A 20,551-nucleotide genomic window follows, 5' to 3' on the forward strand; every position below is an offset into this window, starting at 1 on the left:
CACATGAATGTGAACGAAAAATAAAACAGCAGGCTCAGTTTTCATTCTAAAGTCCACTTTCTGATGGGAATAAGAAATAACTCAATAGCATTAGTATGGAACATTGGGTGTCAGGATTTTTGCCCTCATTTCCCATCTTTTTTTTTTTTGGAAATTAAATTCAGTACCTCTATTATCTTTAAGAATCAGGGATAGTGATGATATTTTTCCCCCAAGAAAGAAAATAAGGGCCTATAAAAATGCTCTTTTTAATGCTCTCAAGGGGAAACGCTAAATTGAGAAGCAATTGGGTTTTCTAGAAGTCCAACAAACGTACTTTTTAAAGTGGCTGTCTGATGGAATACCTATAGAAAATCCTTGCTTCTTTATGTGAAGGTTTGCATTCACCAAGTCTGATCGTGTAATAGAGATTACCCTTTTTAAATTAAATGAATTCTAAACAAAGTTTTACTTACATTTCCATTTTTGCTTTTTAAGAATGGAGTGATTGAGTCTTTTTAGGAAATGTATACACTTTGTGGCTAACTTTGCATGCCACATTGCAGCATGCTGTAAGTTTTATAGCTCTTGAAATACCATGTTAGCAGTAGGAATGCTGACGTTTCTATGATTACAGTGGTCCAACTGCAATATTATAATCTCAGTCACTGAAAAACCTCATGCTGCTAAAACCTTGAAGACGATCTGAATTGTAGATGGTTTTAAAACTAGCTGTAGGCAATCCCATTACTGGGCATATACCCAAAGGAATATAAATCATTCTATTATAGAGATACATGCACACATATGTTCATTGCAGCACTATTCACAATAGCAAAGACATGGAATCAACCCAAATGCCCATCAATGATAGACTGGATAAAGAAAATGAGGTACATATACACCATGGAATACTACGCAGGCATAAAAGGAATGAGATCATGTTGTTTGCAGGGATGTGGATGGAGCTGGAAGCCATTATCCTCAGCAAACTCACAGAGGAACAGAAAACCAAATACTATGTGTTGTCACTTATAAGTGGGAGCTGAACAATGAGAACACATGGACACATGGGGGAAACAACACACACTGGGGCCTGTCAGGGGAGGGATGTGTGGGGGAGGGAAAGCATTGGGAAGAACAGCTAATACATATTGGGCTTAATACCTGGGTGATGATGGTAAGGGAGAAAACCACCCCTCATATTGTCTTATGCCCAGTTTCTGCCTCCAAAGAAATAAGAAGTAAAAACTAAAAGGCAGAAGTGGAATCCACAGGCAGACAGCCCAGCACTGCGCCCTGGGCCTGGTAGTCAAAAATCAACCCCTGACCTAACTGCTTGTGTTATCTATAGATTTCAGACATTGTATGGAAAAGCATCATGAAAATCCCTGTCTTGTTCTGTTCCTTTCTGATTACTGGTGCATGCAGCCCCCAGTCACGTACTCCCTGCTTGCTCAATCCATCACGACCCTCTCACGCAGACCCTTTTAGAGTTGTAAGCCCTTAAAAGGGACAGGAATTGCTCACTCAGGGAGCTCGGTTTTTGAGACATGAGTCCACCGATGCTCCCAGCTAAATAAAGCCCTTCCTTCTTTAACTCGGTGTCTGAGGGGTTTTGTCTGCGGCTCATCCTGCTACAATGGGATGATCTGTGCAGTGAACTGCTGTGGCACACATTTACCTATGTAACAAACCTGCACATCCTGCCTATGTGCCCTGGAACTGAAAATAAAAGTCGATTAAAAAAAAAAAAACTAGCTATAGGAAACCATCCCAAATTCAATGGTGTCAATGCCTGTTTTCCTCAACTTGGTTTAGCTGCAGGTATGGAAACCTTCCAGATATACTTTCTGCTCCTTTTAGATCTTGAGACACTCTGGTAGGATGTGAGGAGCACTATCTCAGGCAAGAGGCAGGTGGGATCTGAAACTTGAAATCCCTCATTAAATCCAGTATCTTTCATGCGTAATGTGAGCCTGGGCTGACACGCCCCAATACAAGTCACCACTAAGTCTTTCCTGGTTTATTGGTATTACCTTCTATTAAATCTTCCCAAATTTACTCCGACACTCCTCCAGTTCATTTTCACACAGCATGCAGAGTGATCTTTCCAAAATGGCAACCTGATTATGACTTCTTGTGAGAAGCATATGCCAAGACAGGATTAGATATGCAAGGAATTTGGTGGGGAGGGAGGAGAAGGAGCTGAAGGAGATGAGGAAAGACTTTACTCAGAGATGCTGGTCAGACCCCTGTGAGGGAGAGAGGGAAGGAAGGAAGAAAGATTGGATAGGAAGAGTCTCAAGCTGCAGTGTAGTTCTAAAAATGTTTCATGTTCCTAATTGTAGTTTCATCTGAAATCTCTCCATCAGCTTCTGAGCTCCAGCTTTGTTGATGATCTTTCAATTCTTGGAACTCTGCACAGTCCATCTGACCCTAGGGTCTTTGCACATCTTTTTTTTTTTTTCTGATTCGGAGTCTTGCTCTGTCACCTAGGCTGGAGTGCAGTGGCACAATCTTGGCTCACTGCTACCTCCACCTCCTGGGTTCGAGCGATTCTCCTGCCTCAGTCTCTGAGTAGCTGGGATTACAGGCATGTGCCACCACACCTGGCTAATTTTTGTATTTTTAGTAGAGATGGGGTTTCACCATGTTGGCCAGGCTGGTCTTGAACTCCTGACCTCAGATGATCTGCGCTCCTCAGCCTCCCAAAGTGCTGGGATTACAGGCATGAGTCATCTTATTTTATTTGGCTGGAATACTTTCCTCTTCAACTCTCAAAGACAAATAACAACTAGTCCCTGCCTTCAGTGAGTTTTCAGTTTATACTGTTGGTTCTCAACCTTGGTTGCCTATTAGAATCACATGGGGAGCTTTAGAAAATTCTGATGTCTAGGCCACTGTCCAAATAAATTAAATCAGATACACTGGAGATAGCAGGCTTCAGCAGGTTTTAAAGCTCAACAGGAATGTTGCAAGAAGAAATATGATTAGCAGCCAAATGAATCATACCCCTATCATGTGGCTACAGGAATTTGGAGAACAGAGAGATTGGTTGATGCAGATTGTTATTGGAAAGCTTTTCCTGAGGTCTTGAAATTTGAGCTGAGGTAAAAGAGTTGACAGGTTTGGAATAATCTGAGAAAACATGAAAGGTATATGTGGAAAGCATAAAGCATGTTCCCAGGCACTAGGTAAACTAGATAGGTGAGAGGTCCAGACTCTTAAGGTTCTTGGAAGGAATGGCCTGGGTTTGTGTAGGAGAGCATTTGGGAGAAAAGGATGGGAAATTGGATTGTAGCTCATTATGGGAAACCTTAAATTCAAAGTGTGGCTTTGGGACTCCTGTAAGCTATGGAGAGTCCTGAACAAGTTTTGAATTGATGAAGGTTTATCAGCCAAGATTTTTTGGTCATAAGTAATAGAAACCAATTCTTGTTATCCTAAAAGAAAAAAAAAAAGATCAAAAGGTTACAGGAGTGGTGAGAACTAGCTATTGGAAAGTAGGAGAACCAGGTCTCAAAGGACTAATATGAGGGCCATACAAGAGAGAGCTACAGGATAGAAGCCAACGGACAGTCTTGTTAGGGCACCACTGAGAAGGTGACCTTTCAGATACTGCAGTACAGCCAAGACTCTTTGTAGACCAGGAGCTATAACAGAAAGCTATAATTGAAGAAGTAATCTACTAGCTGTGTGTCCTTGGTCAAGTTATTTAACCACTCTGTGCCTTAGCCTTCTCATCTGCAAAATGGGAATAATGTGCCTGCCTCAGAAGAATGCTGTAAAGTTTGGAGGCATTAATATACATAAAGCATTTAGAAAACTGTCTGGAAATCAGTGAGTGTTATAGAAGTATTAAATATTATCCCATGTGAAATATATCGTACCTTAATGTAGTTAAGCTTTTGCCAGCATTGTCCAATAGAAAACTATTGAACACTTAAAAAGTGGCCAGTGCAACACAGGAAATAAATATAAATTTTATTTCTTTTAAATTTAAATAGCCAGACATGGCTAGTCACTATTATACTGGACGGTATAGATCTAGATAAATCATTTTTATGCTACTGTTTTTTAAAATTACCTTTAGTATATAGTATTTTGTTAGCAAATTCCTTGGAGATTCCAAGTCTCTCTTGTTTGTTGCTATATCTTTGATGCTTAGAGTTTGTGTTCAGTAAATAATCATTTAAGAAACAGCTGAATACTTCAATCTTACGTTGACTCTGAAATGTAGGTCTGCAGCCTCCTTCTCTTTCACAGAAACCTGTCTTATTTCAGAGGAATATGTAAGCATTTCTCTTCTGAGGAGCCAGCCTTACAGAGCGGTAGAAAGAAGTCTTCTTATAAACAGGGACTTGATTGTTTTGTTCACTGCTATATCTCTAGAAGTTAGACAAGGACCTATCTTATAGAAAGTTTCCAGTAAATATTTATTGAATAAGAATGAATGAGCAGCCAATGTCCTATATAGAAAAACCTCTCTCCTTGATTCCGTGGTGAATTATTTCTTTAAAGGTGATAATCAGTAGTTATAGCCAGCATATATTGATTGTTGCTCTACCAATTGGTTCCTCTGTGCTCTTTCCCAGTCTTATCTCATTTAAACCTCACATCAACCCTTCAAGGTGAGGAAACTGAGGCACAAAGAGGCTAAGTAACTTGCTCAAGTCATCACAGCTGGTGAAAACAGAGCCAAGGTTTGATTAAGGAAGCCTAACTTTCAAGCCCAGACCGAACTATCTCATGATGATGAATGCCAGTGCATTACATTGTCTGGCCACGGTAAGCACTAAAAGTGCTTTCTTCCTTTTTTCTTCTTTTGCTCCTCCCTCTCATCTTTTCTCCTCTTTATCTTCCCAGTCTCACCCTAGGGCTCCACTCTGCACATTTCAGAATTGAGTGTCCCAGTGGTGTAGCCCATTTCCTGTACTTCAGCTGGGAAATGTATGTGATCTTATCCCCTTCCTCCTGTTCTCTCTGGCTGTATTATGAAAACATGTTGCAAGGTCTCATGAAAGAGGGTGCATTCCAGAGTCCCCACTTTAGATTAGACAGAGCAAATATTTACTACCCCCATTCTAAGTTGAAATGAAGCGTATTGATCTTTCAATGATTCTTCCATCTCCTTCCATTTTCAAGCGTTTCCTGTGAATGTTAGAGGATGTCCTGCCACTCAGCAGCCATCATCTTTACCTTGACAGATCTAAATTTGGAGGGTGAGGAGTGAAATTGAGGGGTGGAGATAGCATAGAAAAAAAAAAAAAGCTTAAATAGGTCACAAAATTTTGGCCCAGGAAATTTACAAATCTCAAACAAGTTACGTAAATCAAAAGAAAGGAAACGTTGTTTCAGCACATAATGGACTGATTGAGAGAAAAGCCAAACAAATTGAGTGTCAAAGCATTTTATAAAACTTCTCTTCACTAAGGCCCCTTTAAAGGGAAAGTGTGTAGCTCCCTCGTTCTCCAGGTAGTGAAACTCTGCCAACAAGCAGTCGCTCTGTCCAAATCTCTGAGCCCAGTTCAGCTTCCTGCCACCTAACAACTGGATTTCACACTCTGTTGGAATGAAATCTAGAAAAGAGAGACCATAAAATTCTGTATTCTCCAGTGAAATGGCAGTGTATTGAGTCCACAGCAGTGAAATCATTGCTTTGGGTTGTCTGTTAATTCCTTTGGCTAAACATTAAGCCTGGAAAGTCATCAGTTACAGAAGAGAAGGGGCTTTAGTGAGACATAAAAATAAATAGTAACAGAGAAGTTGAACAGGCATGAGGCAAAGCTCTCCAGAGCCTAGGATGCTGTTTCTATGTAGTAGCCAACTCTGGCCTGTAAAATCCAGTAATCAATTGTATGAGATGTAGAGGAAATACCAGGCCAAGGATTCATCAACGCCATGTGTATATTGCCACATAAGAGTCAACAGTTTGGGAAGTGGATGAAGCTATTTTCTGGCTGGACTGGTTTGTGGACAAAAACTTTTTGTTCAAGTTGGACTATTCAAGGAGGGAAAGATCACCTTTTAGACTTCCCCTTGTGATGATGGGCTCGGAGAGACTGTGAGTTGGTGGATTTGGCACATGAGAGGTTTATCCTTCATGCCTTCCCACTAGCTACCTCAAGATTAAAGCACTCCACAATTTGAGCAATAGAACCAAGGAAACACAAACACTTCCTGGCAGGAGCTTCTAGGCTTTTTCAAACTCTCCAGAGATCATAGGAGGAAGGGAACATGAGAGAGTAGTGGAGCCATCCAAGCACTTGTTAAAGGGGCCTCAAAGTTCAGCATGAAAAAAATGTTAAGGGTGACAATTAACTAAGAGGAAAATGAGTTCCAGAATCCGTGAACTACTCATTGAACTAAAACTGGTTTGCTCTCTTGGAGCAACTAGAGGATGATCTAGGAAGTCAGAACATATTGTGATTCTAAATCTACTCCTGATAGAAATTATTACATAGAATTTGAGTTCAAATTCTCTCATATCTTATTGCTTTCTATATAGTTAGCTGATGCAGCTGTGGTAGGGAGCAATGAGGTAAGGATAAAAATGCAGCTTCTCTAGAAGCTGTTTTGCTTATTGAAGCCACGGAGCATGTGCACTGGAAGGGTCATTAGAGATATTCTAGCAATATGTTCTCATAACTGAGAGCCAAAGAGAACAAATAATTTCCCTGAAGTCACACATTAAAGAGTAATAAAACAGGACTTCTGGATTCTGCTTAGGGAGTAGGAAGCTGGAAAGAGCATCATTCTCACTCTAACAACAACAAAAAATGCCAACTTAAAATTCATAACTTTTCTTGAACCTGTCAGAGGACAGAAGTCACAGGAAATCAACTCACCTTAAATCTGAACAGACACCCGGTGCCTCCCAGGAGAAATGAGTCTCAGGCACTGGCTATAGGGGCAGATCCTATTGGTAAGTAGAAGTTGGCTAAAATTTTGAACTAAAGGCTGAATATGGACTAGCTAGAGTGTATAGAAGGTCAGGGGGCCACAAACACAATGGAAATTCGTGGCCACTTAGGCTCTTCTCCACAGACCCCATCAAGTGCTCACAAAAAGATTGGAGGCAGGATGAGGGTTCTGAGAAACCCTTCCTCATGGTACAGATCTGAGAAAGAGGAACAGTTGCCCCTGTAGAAAAGGCACAAGTCCTTTTCCCTCTGTCTCTCATGTGGAGTAAGTTCTTAAGTCACTACACTATCGCTTTTAGGGCACTGGAGAAACCCATTGCAACTGTGAAAAAGGGACTGCAAAAAAAACCTCTCCTTCTGGGGGAGGGGCAAAATGTCATCTGAGAGTGGGGTAGGATTATGTACCAGAAACCCAGGAATATAGTGCCTACCTAAGACTGAGAATTAAGCAGAACAACTGAGATTCCCTCCTTTCCTATTCCACTCCCACCCATCAAACTAGGCTAACAAATACCAGTTAACCAATAATAGCACTGAGATGCAGTGAAAAGGGAAGACCTAAAGCTGAGTGTGAAACAGACATTCAGAAAACATTCAGCAAACCAGTAGCCACCCTAAACACCAAGAATACTAGAGAAATTTAAAGCTCGTGCCACATTGAAGGTAACTGTAGCAACAAGTCGCAAACTCAGCTCAAATCCTGACTGGATTGATTTAGCCCTCTCTTGCAGAAGAAAATGCATGCCCCTACACAGGCCTAAAACCTGCAGAAGGAAAAGAAGGCACAAAAACAGTAGGCACTAGTAGACTGGTAGCCTTTGTCTCTACTATCCTATATAAGATGTCTAGCTTTCAGCAAAAAATTACAAGGCAAACAAAGAGCAAAAAACCCCAACACTGTTAAGAGAAACAAAGTAATCAACAGCACCAGGCTCAGATATGACACAAATGTTAGAACTGTTAGACAGAGATTTTTAAAAGGTGGACACTATGCATGAAAAGATGGCTAAATTCAGCATGGAGATAGAAACAATAAGAAAAAATCAGTGGAAATACATGAAAAGAAATGGAAAACAGCAACAGAAGTGAAGTTTTTTGATGGGCTCATCCATAAACTTGAAACATCTGGGAAAGAATTAGTGAATTAGGTCAATAGAAATGACTCAGATTGAAACACACAGAGAAATAAGGGAATAAATAGAATAGACTATTTAGGAGCTGTGGGGCAATATCAAATGGTCTTACGATGACTTGATAACAATGACCTGAACATGGACTTTTGGCAGTATTTGACACAATTGGTTGCTCCTGTTTCTTGACAAACTTTCTTCACTTGGTTTTGAGCACCCAACATCCTCTCCATTTTCTTTGTTCTTCACTGGTTGCTTCATTTCAGTCTACTTTACAGATTCCTCCTTTTCTTCTAACCTCAAAAATTGGAGTGATCCAGAACTCAAACCTTGGTTTCTTCTCCCTTCTACAGCCACTCCTTTGCTAATCTCATCTAGTCTCGTAGCTTTAAATGCCTCTTACCTTCTGATGACTCTCATAATTATATCTCCAGCCCAGATCTCCTTCCTGAACTCCACACCCATATCAAGCAGCTTATTGGCATATCCTCTTGAACGTCTAGTAGGCATCTCAAAATTGATAAGCCTCAAATTAACTCTTATGTCTTACCCATAAAGCTTTTCCTCCTGTAGCCTTCCCAAAGTCCATTTAGGGGATCCATTCTTCCAGTTGCTCAGGGTAAAATCCTTGGCATTATACTTGATGCCATTCATCCTCTCATATCCCACATCCTAACTCTCAGGAAATCCCACTGACCTTACTTTCTATATATATCCTGAATTTGACTCTCACTATCACCTCTACTGCTCCCATTCTGGACCTAGTCACTATCACTTTCTACCTGGATTATTGAAACATCCCCCTAACAAGCTTCCCTGCTTTTCACTCTCATCCTCACCCCAATTCAGTCTAAGCTCCACATAGCAGACAGAGTGATCATTTAAAACATAAATCAAATTATGCACTCGTCTGTTCAAAACTATCCAGTGGCTCCTCATATTCAAAGTAAAAGCCTGATATGGGCTGAATTATGCCCTCTCACCTCACATTCATATGTTGAAGTCCTAACCCCCAGCACTTCAGAATCTGTCTGTATTTTAAAGAGGTAATTAAGATGAAATGAGTCCAGATGGGTGGACTGTAATCTAATGTAACTGATGTCCTTATAGGAAGAGGAGATTAGGATGCAGATAACATGTAGACCTAGGAATGATCATGTGAACACACAGCGAGAAGGCAGCCATCTGCAAGCCAAGGAGAGAGGCTCAGTAGAAACCAAGTCTACTAACACCTTGATCTTGGATTGCTAGTCTCCAGGACTGTGAGAATATAACTTTCTGTGGTTTAAGACATCCAGTCTGTGATACTTTGTTACAGCAGCCCTAGAAAACAAATGCAAGACCCAGATCCTTTCATTAAAAAGTCTACTTGATTTGGTCCCCGGTTTCACCTCTCATCTCGTTTGCTATTCCTCTTCCTCTCTTTCATGTGGCTCCAGCCATGCTGTTTGATGGGCATGCCTTAGGGCTTTTACCTAGGCTGTTCCTGCTGCCTTGACTGCTGTTCCCCCAAATATATAAGGGACAAAGTCACTCTCTTCTTTCAAGTCTTTGCTCAGATGTGACTTTCTTAATAAAACCTATCATGAAAACCCCATTTAAAACTTCAATCTCGGGCTGGGCATGGTGGCTCACGCCTGTAATCCCAGCATTTTGGGAGGCCAATGTGGGGATCATTAGGTCAAGAGATCAAGACCAGCCTGGCAAAAATGGTGAAATCCCGTCTCTACTAAAAATACAAAAATTAGCTGGGCATGGTGGCTCACACCTAAAATCCCAGCTACTCGGGAGGCTGAGGCAGGAGAATCTCTTGAATCCAGGAGACGGAGGTTGCAGTGAGCACAGATCGTGCCACTGGACGCTAGCCTGGCGACAGAGGGAGAGTCCGTCTCAAAAAAGCAATAAACAAAAAAACTCAACAACTTCAATCTCCCCCCATTTCCTTCCCCAGTACTGACAATCCCACTTTCTCTATTCCGTTACCTTCTAACTTATATATCATTTACTTATTATGTTTATTGTTGTGCTCAAAATTTCTTTCACTTCTTTAGATTCACTCTTTACCCTTATCCTCTCTGTCCTGTGCTCTGGGAAGCTGACATCTATGGTATATATCAACAAATCTCCCTTGCTCTCTGGCTTCTAGTTGAGTTCAGCTATAGGTGACACTGTCAAAATATTGCATGTGGGGAAGAAAGAGAGTTTGGTGTATTTCCCTAAATTGGTCTGTTAAAGAAGACTAGACTGCTCAGCACAGTGTCACCAACCAGAGAAAACTCCTGATCTCACACAGGGCTCAACTTGAGGTAAGGAACTCAAGGTTGGCACATTTTCAGAGGCTCAAATGGTTGACATCATCTGTAGAAACATTTATTATGCTTTAAGTTTTAGGGTACATGTGCACAACGTGCAGGTTTGTTACATATGTATACATGTGCCATGTTGGTGTGCTGCACCCATTAACTCGTCATTTAGCATTAGGTATATCTCCTAATGCTATCCCTCCCCCTCCCCCCACCCCACAAAAGTCCCCGGTGTGTGATGTTCCCCTTCCTGTGTCCATGTGTTCTCATTGTTCAATTCCCACCTATGAGTGAGAACATGCATTGTTAGTAGGCAAGGCTGTTGTTTATTGGTTGACTCTCAGAGGCATGTTTATTGGAGTGTGTCTGTCCCTGTTTGCCTGACTTTCAGAATGAGGGCCTGACAGTAGTTGGCTTGCAAAAAGCACATTCACTGAAGTGAGTTTTTGTTGATCATTTGAACAGTCTTAAAAATGGGTTCTGGTGGCTACTTATTACCAGGGCTTCAAAAATCAGTCTTTTCCTAAGTTTGTGGGAACTTTTCAATTATCATCTCTCTGCCATACTGTGGTTTGCTCATTCAAGCCTCTGTGGTGATGATTTCCTCTGGTTGCTAGCATGGGCATGCTTTATTACATCTAACAGTCATCGAATTATGTGCATTCATGCCTGTTAAGTGTGTCATCTATTTCCTAGAAGGGATCCTGATATGCCCTTTGTCTTTCTCTTCTTGAGAGAGTGTAAGCTGTAGCTTATATTGAGCAGGGATTTTGACCCCCTGTTTTGTTCATTAATATTTCCAAGTGGCTAGAGTAGTGTCTGGCATGCCCAATAAATATCAATTGTTTGACTGATATGCCGATTCTAGAATTCTTTTTCTTGCTTTCTTTAATTCCCTGCAAGTGTTGCACATCCTTTTATTTCTAATTGTTCTTTCTCTTATTCATCTATTCTGATTCCATTTCTGGCTATTTTTGGTTCAAATTCCTTGTTTTTTTTTATAGCTATTATGAATTCCACTATCTCTTTGAGGACCACAAATATACTTATATTAAAGTTGTTTTCGCATAGTTCCATTTTTATTTTGCCTGGATGGATTTTATCTCCTGCTTGTAGGTTTTAACTGGTTATGAGGTTTCTTCATGTGTTTTGGAATTTTGGCATGTAGGTTCATTTTGCATTGTTGTTTTCCTCTTTCTTTTTATTCCTTGGTCTTGCTTTCTTTCTGGGCTAACCCTACCCTCAGTAGTCATTTTGTGGTTGCCTAATACAGATGTGATTGCTAATACAGAGCCAGGTCTTATGTTGAGGGCTTGGGCTCCAGCCCTGTGGTGACACTAAAGAGAGAGTAAATCCTATCATCAAGGAAGTAGGGAAGTTGGTCCTGGGTTTGGGACTACATCTTCATTCTTTCACTGCCATTGGTAAGGGGCTATAAGTAAGGAATAGAAACAGAAAGTGATTAATGGAAACATTTTTAGTCTTTTTTTTGGCAGAAAATCTTGCTCCAGTCCCTAGATTTGAGCAGTAAACACATCTCAGGTCCCATTGGATCGACAGCTTCATCCAACTTTTTGGTTTGTGTTTCTGTTTTGTCTATGGCTCACAAAAATGTTTATATTCTATTTGAATTTGGATAGGCCTTCTCTATTTTCTCTTTTTATATTTCATCAATCATTGCTTTGTGATGAGAGTAAAGGAAGGTGCCTTAAAGTATAGATTTCTAATGTATCTTGACTGGAAGTAAAATATCCTCCCATGGCATAATTTTTGATTGGAGTATGATATTTCATTGGGACAATTGCAAGTTAAACGTTGTAGACTGAACATATACATTTACTTCTACTTACTCCCCAAATGTTGCAGCATGATGATTATGATCCATTAATGAATGCACACTGCTTATACTCCTACTCTGATTTCTCCATAAATGTGCTTACATATTTTGTTTATTTTCTCCTTCCGCTAGAATATAAATTCCATGAAGGCAGGGATTTTGACAATTTTATTCATGTCTGCATTCTCTGCGTTCTCAGCACCTAGGACAGGGCCTGGCATGATAGTAGGTCCATAAACATTGGTTATATAACAGATGAATAAATAAAGACATACAGAAGCAAAACCCACAACAACAAAAATCAAGGCATAAACAACTGCTGGCAAGAGAATTCAGCATCTTGGGCACTGAAAAATTGACCCATCAGAAGTAACCGTGATAGATTGCAACAATAACCATCGTTCTCACTTCCCTTCATCTATGCCCATTGTAATGTGACTTTGCAGATCCTTCCATTAAGAAGTAGAGTATATTTCTCATTTTTTGAATGTGGACTGTACTTGTCATTTGCTTTGACCAATAGAAATGGACAGAAGTAAATATTACCATATCAAGCCTAGACCTCAAAAGGCCTGTTTATTTCTGTTTTGAATCTAGGGAGCCCTGCCTCTGCCATGAATAATCCTGGGCTAGTATGATGAAGGATGGGAGAACACGTAACTAGCAACGAATCAGTCCAATTGTACCAGTCAAAACTGCAAGAATGTGGGTGAACTCTGCCAAGATGGGCACACCTGCCTTCCAGGCTTGTACCTGACTGCAGGTGCCTGAAGGAGTCCAGCTAAAAGCAGAAGAACCATGCAGTTGAACTGTAGAATCCTGAGTAATCAGAAATGATTGTTAGACATGAGTTTTAAGGAGTACAACAATTCACTTAGAAAACTAGGAAAGGCCAAAGACTAAGCCCATAGTGGGGAAGCCAGTAAAAGTCAGCTGATTCTTTCTGACAAATTCCGCTGTAGAATCAGAGCTACTAAGTTTCACTGGAGTTAGAGACACATGGCTCAGGCTTTAACAAGAATTCAGAATACTAGATCATCTTCCCACCCCATGCATACAAACAACTGTTTCTTTCCCACCTTGGCATAAGATGGGAAGTTTACTTTCTGGAGAGACCTTTGGGTTCAGGTACATTAGGGCTAAGGGGTGGTGTGGAATCATACTAAAATTGGGAACAATGAAAAGTCACCAAGCTTAATGGCACAATTCTGAGTCCCCACCTTGGCTTCCAGGATAATAGCAGCCAGGATTAAACCTCTAACAAGGATATTGGAGGGAAATCTGACCTGTCCAAGGAAAGGAATTTACACATATGACTAGGTGCCACCCAATGACCCTTCAATAAAGTGTACCAATGGGCAAGCTCCATCCCCACACCCAGAGGTCTTCTAATCAGTATTTAAACAAGAACTTTTAGTCAGGGATTATCAGTTATGTGAGGAAAGTCCTTAACATAAAATTCAGAAACCAAAACAAACAGAAAAACAGAACACAGACAAAATAGAGATAATGAAGGGAGCAAAAGAAAACTTAAAAAACACCCAAGTTAATATTTAAGAGATAGATAAAATATTGTATCTTTGAAACAAGACAAGGATGCTGTTTATAAAGGAATAATCAGAGAACAAGAATAAACTTTTGGAACTAAAATATCTCACCTAGAAATAAAAAATGTAACAGAAGAATTGAAAGGTAGAGTTGAGGAAATCTTCCCAAAAAGTAGAACAAAAAGACAAAGAGATGAGATCATGGAAAAAAGTCAAGAGTCTAAAAATAGCATTCTATAACATCAAAATCTATTTAATTCACATTTTTATGGCTTAATATTAAAACCATTTCTGATCTTTTCAATTATCAACATTTCTTTCCATGAACATCCTTGAAACTAAATTTTGGTCCATGCCATGGTTATTTCCTTGGGACAAAATTCCAGAATAGATTTACTAGATTAAATAAATATATAAACATTGTAAAGCCTTTTGATATGTATTGCCAACCAGAAAGATTGTCTCAGTTTATAATGCCAGCATCTGGGAATAATTGTTTGTGAATTTTTCTTAAATTCAATCTTCCTTGTCTCAGTCTATCTGGTAATGGGTTCCCATCATATCCATAATAGGAAATTGGCAGTTGTAATTTACTTTTATTTCCCAACAAGATTAAGCAAATTATCATTGTATAACATCTTGAATTGTTTGGGGACATTCTTCTGTGTTCTGTAGATTAAAAGCCCTGAGCTGAGTGAGAATTCAGAGAAATCTGTATTACTTGGATTAAAAAAACTCTGTGACATCCAGCTTGCTACTGTCATCATTGCTGGTTTGGTATTTATTGACTTTTATATTCCTCCAGAAAGAACATATTGTGGACTTCTCTTCTTATCAGGTTCCTGTCACAAGTATCTCATTTCCCATAGATTGAGTTCTTACCAGCCTAGGTTAGAAAAAAGGAGTCTAGATTAGGCAAAAGAAAAAGGCGAAGCAGTGAAGAGAAGCAAACTCCCTTCACTTCCAGGTGTTTGGTTTCCTTGGTAACTTTCATGGAAAAAAAACCCAACTGAATGGATGTGAAAGGCACAACTCAACAACAGAATCTGGTCTCTGTGACATCAAAACAATCAGAAACTTTTAACCCAATAAATTTAACATAAGGTAAACCTGGAAGAGCCAATATTAATGGCCTCATCCAAGTAAGAAAACTGAGGCTCTCAGATAAAGTGACTTTGTTAGAGGTTTTGTAGATTCAGAGAAGAGTTCCTATATAAATTCTATATTGGTTACCATGTTTGAGCTCAAAAACAAATCTCGATGATATTAGATTAGTAGGTGATATTTTCCAGGACAGAGAAATAGGACACAGATTATGTAAAAGGCTCAGTTGTTCAGGGGACAAATTTGAAGATAACTTTTCATCACTATTAGACCAAATGGTGACTTTAGAGCACCCGAAACAAAACAAAGCACAAAGTCCCCCAAACCCATACACATAAATAGAAAAAAAGAAACAAAAGGTCTTACCAACACAAAGCTTCAACATTGTTAAATGATCCTCCTTGATCTTGAAAATACCAGTCGCTTGAAATGTCGTTCTTGCAGGCACATACTGTTCCTCATTGCCATTCTTCTTTCAGCTTGCATCTTTCCAGCTTCCGTTTCCACCATCTGCCAAAACTGCTCTCATCAAGATCATCACCAACTTCTATGCTGCCAGATCCTACATATTTCTTTCTCAACTTATTTTTGAATCCATAGGCTTATTTTTGTTAATTCTGTTCTAATCTACAGCCCTTTAAAGATAGTATAGGTTAACTGTCCATACTAATGAATCTCTTAATTCAAGTTTGTGGGATTTGGTATTGGTTGATTATAAGTGATGAAATTTTACCCTCTTAGATGCAGTAAATGATATAAAACTTTCCTTTTCTTCCTTCCTTCCCTTCCTGACTTCCTGCCTGCCTTCTTCTCCATCCTCCCTCCCCTCTTCACTGCTTTCCTCCTTTTCTTCTTTCTCTAAATTTTCATGGAGCAGAACATTTTATTAAATAGACTCCCACTATCACCTTTGTTATCCTTAGCACTGCTAAGGTATACTCATAGTTGGGCTGGACCAAATGTAGGCTTTAAAATTGGATCAACTCCATCCTCACTCAATATTATCTCTTTTAGGTTGAGATTGTATCACATGTATGGAGCTGTAATGGAAAAGAACATTTTCATCTACTGCTGTCAGTAAGCACCTTATATTCATATCTGGTTCACTCAGGTTAAGGCAAAACTGTTAAGTCAATTAAAAAAATTAAAACTCATCTAAGACAGTTATATAATTAAAATTTTTTTCCACTGTAGTATTGCAGAAACTATATTGGATTTGAAATCAAGCCATCTGATTTGAGAAATAGTTCCATCCCATAATGGACATATAATCTTCGGTAAGTTACTTGACTTCTTTTTTTTAAATTAATTAATTAATTAATTTATTATTATTATACATTAGGTTTTAGGGTACATGTGCGCAATGTGCAGGTTAGTTACATATGTATACATGTGCCATGCTGGTGCACTGCACCCACTAACTCGTCATCTAGCATTAGGTATATCTCCCAATGCTATCTCTCCCCCGTCCCCCCACCCCACAACAGTCCCCAGAGTGTGATGTTCCCCTTCCTGTGTCCATATGTTCTCACTGTTCAATTCCCACCTATGAGTGACAATATGCGGTGTTTGGTTTTTTGTTCTTGCGATAGTTTACTGAGAATGATGATTTCCAATTTCATCCATGTCCCTACAAAGGACATGAACTCATCATTTTTTATGGCTGCATAGTATTCCATGGTGTATATGTGCCACATTTTCTTAGTCTATCATTGTTGGACATTTGGGTTGGTTCCAAGTCTTTGCTATTGTGAATAATGCCGCAATAAACATACATGTGCATGTGTCTTTATAGCAGCATGATTTATAGTCCTTTGGGTATATACCCAGTAATGGGATGGCTGGGTCAAATGGAATTTCTAGTTCTAGATCCCTGAGGAATCGCCACACTGACTTCCACAATGGTTGAACTAGTTTACAGTCCCACCAACAGTGTAAAAGTGTTCCCATTTCTCCACATCCTCTCCAGCACCTGTTGTTTCCTGACTTTTTAATGATTGCCATTCTACTTGACTTCTTTAAAACTTGGATTTCTCTTCTTTAAATTGGGGCCATGTGACTTCAGAAATATGAATAGAACTGAAGCATTTGAGAGCTTGTGCGTAATTCTCCAATCGCCTGCCATGTGACTACTGATGTTCCAGGTGGCAGAGTCTCCATCAGCCTGTGTCCCTGAGTGATGGTACTACAATGGACATGTAAGAGAATCCTGTGCACCATTAGCAAGAAGCTAGCTTTTTAATGTTAGATCACTGAATTTTGGGGGTTATGTGTCACTGTGACATAACCTTGCCTATACTAGCTAATATAAAGAGAAGAAAAGAAATAAGGCAGAAACTGGAAGAAAATGTAAGTCTTAAAGAGGATAATTTTTGGATGAAGAAAGTTGAACCTACTTACAGGCTGAAGAGATGGAGCTAATAGAGAAGGACACATTGAATCTATGGGAGAGAGTGTGGGAGATCACTGAACAATCAAGGTCCAGAGGCAGGCTGGCTTTAAACAGGAGGAGAGAGACTTCACCTCTGAGGCTGGATGAAAAGAAGTTAAGGATGAGAGGATGGAGATGCTTGTAGATTGTGGGGTGAGATGTTGAGGAAACTCACCCTGATCACTCATTTTTTTGGTTAAGCATTAAGTAAGCTATCTGCTAAGAGGAGGGAAGATGTGAGTTGGATAAAAGGAACTAGAGGAAGTTGGGCCCGTAAAGATTTGAAATGGTCGCTAATGAGAATGAGAAAGGTAGCTGACCAAGGACAAATAAAGATCCTGTCCATCTCTTGCACTCAGTTGTGAGTTCCTTGAGGGCATAGGCTGTGTCTTTATCCCTCTATATTCTCAATATCAAACACAGTGTCTGACATACTGGGAGTGCTCAAGAAATTCTTGCCAAAAATGTGACTGCCAGTCATTGTTATTTGATTCATAGTTTTGGCGTTGAATGGCTGGGTTTTTTCCCCTTTCTTTTAAAATATCAGCTTGCCCTAGGCCTACCCTTACTTGTTCCCTATAAAATTGTTATTAAAAGAAACAAAAACAAAATCCAGTTCCCACTTGGAACACTAAATTCCAAACACCCAGGAAGCAAATGCACAGACAGAGTAAGCCTCTGATTAGTTATGTTCCTGCCGCTGTATTTGAAACTCTTTCATTGGTGATGGCAACTTTTCAAAAGAAAATTTAACAGAGAAGCTTTCATCATGTTAAGTTCTCATCCAAGGCAGTTAGCATTGGAATGCATTTGCAGTGTGAATTACAGTTAACATTCTAAAAAGATGTGAATTTTTAGGATGCCTGATGTTGGCAATTAAACTTTGGAGGAGTTAACATCATGGCCCCATTTTTAACAAAGTGTGTGCATTTAAAAAAAACTTTAAAAAAATTGCCAAAATAATGTGTGCCTATTGTAACCATAAAACAATGTAAACATATAAAAAGAATAAGTTACAAATGTCCACCTTCTTCATGCCTATCCACTGGAGGTGATGATGACAGCTTGATGTGTATTCTTTTTATGCTTTTGTCTATGCTTATACAAATATGTGGAGCTGTAAGCAGAACTTTGTGTTATTGTTTTATGTTTTACTAAAACTACATACATTCCTCTGCAACTTGCATATATAATTATAAAATATATCATGGATACTTCCCCCAGATTAATTACTATAGGTCTAATTGTATACTCCAATGTATTAAATTATGCCCCTATTCATGAAGACTCAGATTTACTAGTTTTTGGTAGCTTTAAATAAAGCTGCAATAAATGTCCTTGGATGTACCCCTTCAGGTTTATTTATTTCTTTTTTTATAGCATCCCCAGAAATGCACTTTTGAAGGCTTTAATGAGGAAGACCATTCAGGGGAAAAATCTTTCCAACAAAAGAGAAAGTGTGGAATAATGCATCAAGTGAGAAACAGAGCGATAGGAGATCTGACGTGGATTCAATATCTTGTTCTGGATTTGCTGTATGTTGGGGAAACCTTTCTGATTTTATTCCTTTCCTTTAAAAGGAATTTTTTTCTCTGTCATCAAAATAGATTATTGTTATTTCTGGATAATGAGAAAGTTCACTGGATAAAGTGCTGCTTATTTATTATATATTCATGCACATGTATCACACGTATAATACAAACTACTTCTGGCTCAATAGGTCCCACTCTCATCTCCCTACAGTTACTTCGTGGAACTTTCAAAGGGATGCTTCTTTTCTGCTCAGAACATCATTTGGAGAAGCATTATGCCCTGTCATCATCATGAAGTGCCAATAGTCTTGCCAACAGGCTGACTCCAAATGCTCCATGCTTCCCATCCTCTTGGTCCCCAAGTGGTCCCAAGTTCTGCTGCCTACCACTGGGGACCCCAAACGACTCTGCTTATTTACAGCCATGTGAGGTTCTTCTTGAACTGCCCCATCACTTTCTGGTCCTCTTCACTCTCTAACCACAGGGCTGCATGAGGCTGGGTGGGGAGGAGACAATAAACCACCCTTTCCATCATCCACTTCTTCTTTTGGGGGCTGTAATTATTTGGGCAGACTTCTGATTACCTCATCCCAAACTCCTGTTCCAAGACAAGTTTCAGAACAAAAGTTCACATGCATATGAAAGAAAGCAAATGGATACAGTTAGGAGATGTGACAGCCAATCCCAAATGCCCTATTTCATCTGCACCTATGAGGTACAGCTATGTTCAATATTCTGAAACACAAGCATTCTGTTAATTACATGAGAGGGCTTTACGCATGAAGGATAACAAAGGAAAGAGAGAAAGAAAAGAAAAAACTCAAAAGAAAATTATTATGGTACTTCCACTGCACTCACACAGTGAAGGGGTTGTTCTCATCTTTGTTGGCATTTCATATGCAAACACACGCATAGGAAAATGTAAAGGAAAAAGTACTGGCAAAGGGGAATTTTTTTAAAAAGAAAGTAATTTAAAAGATGAATCAGACTGTAGTAATTATTAATTGAAGGGAAAGGAAACTCATTTTCCAGGTTTGGTCTTAGGCCAAGTGTAAAGCACTTACATAATTAAAATAATTTTTCATGCCCATTTGAGCCCTGGGAAGAAGGGAAAATCCATTTCTATGCAGAGAATGACTTTTCAAAAAGTTTAGCACAATTTTCAGTTGAACTCCTAAAACTTAGATATGTGGGGACATGATTATAGGATTCAGGCTTAAGTTTGAAAAACAAATACATGTCAACATTGCTCTTTGGGGACAGACCTATTTGGGAAGCACTCAACTTGGCAACAGGAGAGTTCACCCTAGAAGCCCATCCTGTAGGCATCAGACCCTTCAACACTGACCTTGGGTGTCTGGAGGGGCACTCCTAGTAATCTGGATAGATGAGCTCTTCTCAGACTTCTCCCAGAAGCATGTTGTGCTGGCTTTAGAAAGAGGTTAAATGGAATCCAGTGTTCCCCTTCACTCAACTTCCAACAGACATTTGGAATTGTTCATCAAGAAGGTCCTTGGAGGAACTTTGGGGTCACTGTGCTTCTAGAATTGTAATTTTGTTAAATAATAATGCATGATGTAAATTCTTGTTTATGGTGGGCAAGCAACAAGGGCATGACTTTATTTATATCAAGTCAAATTTTAGAAACAATACATCCCCCCTCATCTAATATGTTTGGTCAGAAGGAAATTTATGCTTAGACAGGAGGGCCCCACAAACCTTCCCCAGGGTTGTATAAGAAACTTGTGTGGTGTTCAGAAAA

At 39.5% G+C, this 20,551-nt stretch overlaps 1 long non-coding RNA gene across 1 annotated transcript; it reads right to left on the bottom strand.

The window, feature by feature from the left end:
* Window positions 1-14,300: 14,300 nt before the first annotated feature.
* On the bottom strand, window positions 14,301-20,304 carry LOC129049143 (uncharacterized). Its single transcript, XR_008511971.1, has 3 exons — window positions 20,138-20,304; window positions 15,193-15,336; window positions 14,301-14,608 (listed from the first exon to the last, which is right to left on the bottom strand). It is a non-coding gene; the product is annotated as an uncharacterized LOC129049143 (long non-coding RNA).
* Between the last annotated feature and the right edge of the window lie 247 nt (window positions 20,305-20,551).

This window comes from Pongo abelii, chromosome 10, assembly GCF_028885655.2.
Source record: "Pongo abelii isolate AG06213 chromosome 10, NHGRI_mPonAbe1-v2.0_pri, whole genome shotgun sequence".
Taxonomy (NCBI): Eukaryota; Metazoa; Chordata; class Mammalia; order Primates; family Hominidae; genus Pongo; species Pongo abelii.